Below are 3495 nucleotides of genomic sequence, written 5' to 3' on the forward strand. Positions count from 1 at the left end.
CTCCTGATGCTGTTGCTCAGCGTGGTCTACAGGAATGTAAGCTTGCCTATGCTTCTCGCCGACACAAATCTTGTAGTGGGTGTGATGAGAAAGTCCCACGTTACCTTGACCAAAGATCTCAGAGCTCCCCAGTCCTGTGGCTAAAAATCACACACACACACACACACACACACACACACACACACACACACACACAGTGACAATAACTCTTTTTAACTGTTTATGTATATTTAAAACCAGCTGTGAGATAAGTTTTCATTTAGAAAATTCACTTTCAGCATGGCAGCAAGAGAAAGGAGAGCCTTTGAAATTTTAAAACTTGTTAGTGATGAGTGATAAACAAAAGCACACACGACATTATTTTGCAAGTCCTGCATCAACAGGACTTTGCCGCCTATGAAACGATGAGAGAGTAATGAACAGAGGTTGGACTCATCTGTCACCACTAAGGAGATCCCACGTTGGCAGCAGTTTATGAATTTTGGAGTATTTCCCCTCGCACGATTGGAAGCGTCATACGTTAGCAGTGTCAGTGAGCAGCGGTCCTGAGGCAGTGGCTTTCATTATTTATCTGGCATAATAAAAACACAACTCAGTACACAGAAAGGCTCGCAGAAGGGTATATAAAGTGAAGTGAGTTCACTCTACTTAGTAAAGAGATCGATAAGCAATGTGCCTTCTTAACCTGGGTGGAATGATAAGCATCTTACCTTTCACAAAGTTGTTTTCGAAGAGCATCTACACCGGGAATGCGCTGGGTTATTAGATACACGACACCTTTAATAAATAAATGGCACGTTTGTGTTTTGATGAGCAGCCTGGGGTGGGGATGGTCACAGGTGATGCAGAGCAAAAGGAGTGGAATGGAGGCATGGGCTGGACTGGAGAAGACCTGCTACCTGCAGACCCCCTGGCGAGTTGCAGCCCCACCAGTTTTCCCTCACCGCACCCGTTCTCAAGAATATTCAGTCTCTTGAAACCCCTTATGGGTTATAATCAGGTCATGGGTTTTTCTAAGTATCTTACTTAAAAATGTGTTTCATCTGTAGAATGTTTGCTTTCTGAACAGAGTCCTATTTATGTCCTATCAGATTTTATTCAAATTAATTAGCATAATCTTGAATGTTATTTATAAACATGTCAGGTTTTTTCCCATTTAAAAAGAGAAGCATGCTCTTTACATTCTCTTACTTTTTTTAAAAAAAAAGCATAATTTGTCATAGATAAATTTTTAAATTACATATGGTGTCGCCTTTGGGGTAGGGGACCAAAAACGTACATTAAAACATGAGCTGATCATTAAAAACATGTGGTGGCTGCACTCCCTGGAGATGACCAGCTGTCTTGCCCTCCCCATCCGGAGCGGGGAGATGGGAAGCCCCTCTCTCCATCATTGGCCGCAGAAGCCTGCTTCCCAGTCCCCCCTTCAGCTCCCCTGAAAACACTGAAGCCAGACATTCCCAGCCTTGAACTGCTGACATTTTGACCTGGATGGTTCCTCACTGTGGGGCTGCCCTGTGCATGATGGGGTGTTTAGGGCACCTCTGGTCTCTACCTGCTGGATGTCAGGAGCGCTTTCCAGAGCCAGACTGTGACAACCTAGAGTATCCGCAGGCATGGCCAGTGCCGCATGGCAGCCAGTGGTTTTATACCATCACCTCCTCTGCTCTCTGCTGGCCTCCAATCCATGACCCATGTTTATCCCATTTTATATAAGCACAAACTTGCTAAAATTTTGTTTTAAAAATCATTTTCTTAAGGGGTCCCCAACAACTATACTTCAATTTAAAAAAAAAGATTCCTAAGAAAGTATTTTCAATTCTAACCAACAAGGGTTTACTTAACACCCACCTTTTGCAAAGCATTGAGTTGGTCCGTGTTTCTCTTTAATCAGACTTTTTCGAGCTGGTTTCATGTTTCTTTATCAAAGAAACAATTTCCGGGGGTAGTGGGGGTAGCTCAGTGGTAGAGTGTGTGCTTCGCAGGCACAGGATCCTGGGTTCAATCCCCAGTACCTCCATTAAATAAAAAATAGATAAATAAAAATCAAAAATTCCATAAATGATAAACGCTGGAGAGGGTGCGGAGAAAAGGAAACCCTTGTACAGTGTTTAAAAAAAAAAGAAGGAATGAAGGATGGAAGGACCAATTTCCAAGGCCGGAGACAGCCTACGAGAAGATTATCTTATTTTGCCTTTAATACTAATAAAAAATACTTAAATACTAATTAAATTTTTCTTTTGCAAAACCTTTCTTTTTGTCAGAGGAGGGAAGGAACTGAGGCCCCGGATTTAACTTGTTTCTTGATATGCACACTAACAGTATAAAGATTTGATTTTGCAAACTTTTGAGAGGTTTTGCTCCACCAATTCCACTGAAGGTGCGGAGGTATAAATCTTGGAGACGAGAGACGGATCCCGGAATCACCCCTCACTTGGGTCCCATGCTATCAACTTAGACAGCGAGTGAAGGCCACGTGCCTCGTGCGGCACAACGCCTTTCCCGTAGACCAACACTGCCACGTGTAGCTAACATACGAGACACATCAGCCAACTAAAAAGGCCAAGAAAGAAACATCACTTGCTTCAAAATAACCTACCAATTCAGCTTGCTTTCCTTTACAAAATCATAAGAATTAAAATAAAAGCCTTTGCTAGCATTTTTCTGAAAATATGCTAGGAATCTGAGAAGGCAAAGAAAACTTTTTTTGTTTTGTTTTATCCAGTTATTTAGAAATAAGAAAGCATAGCTTCAGAATTCAGTCTGCGGAGTCAGGAAAGAACCAGTTCATAGAAATGCTGCCAATGCAAGGAAAACAAACAAACGGACAAACCTTGAGCTTTTTCAGCAGAGATGGTTCTGAGAGTGCCTTCCTTCAGCTAGCTTCTTGTCTAGGTCTGTTCCTCGGCCCGTGACCCCCAAGGCTTCTTTGGAGCCAGGTTTTCCCCTGGGCTATTTAGAATCAGCTTTGCTGTGCGGTGCAAACTCAGTTCCATTTAGTATTGGTATCTTTTTTGTCCATCCTCCCACCCACCTTGTCCATCCATCCATTCATCTATTCACTTATTTATCAGACATTCGTCGAGCAGCCTCTCCCTGCCTTTGTGTGGTTTCTCTATGCCACATACTGTGGCCGGGGTGGAGATTCAGAAATGCAATGGCTCTGGCCCTGCGCCCACAGACCCTGCTGTCTTAGTGAGGGACTGCCTGCACACTCTGGGCTTTTTAAGACTAACAGAGCCACGTCCCCATTAGAAGAATTAGAAACGTATCTCGTAAATCTGGTTTATGTGGAACTGGGTAATTTAGATTCTTTTCTGACATTGTATCTGGGAGGGGCTGTCTGTGCTCAGGAATCGTTAGCCACTCACCAATCCTCTTGTCCTAAATTAGCAGCAGTGGTGCCAATAAGAAATGATTTCTTCCAGACTCAACCTCTAACCTTCACTTGCCTCCGCACCCACTTGCCAAGCCCTCTCGACCAACTGTGCGGAG

General features: G+C 43.4%; 1 non-coding gene across 1 annotated transcript; it reads left to right on the forward strand.

The window, feature by feature from the left end:
* The first annotated feature begins 1950 nt into the window (after positions 1 to 1950).
* On the forward strand, positions 1951 to 2020 carry TRNAA-CGC. Its single transcript has one exon. It is a non-coding gene; the product is annotated as a tRNA-Ala (tRNA).
* Positions 2021 to 3495: the final 1475 nt, after the last annotated feature.

The sequence above is a fragment of the Camelus ferus genome, chromosome 11 (genome assembly GCF_009834535.1).
Source record: "Camelus ferus isolate YT-003-E chromosome 11, BCGSAC_Cfer_1.0, whole genome shotgun sequence".
Taxonomy (NCBI): Eukaryota; Metazoa; Chordata; class Mammalia; order Artiodactyla; family Camelidae; genus Camelus; species Camelus ferus.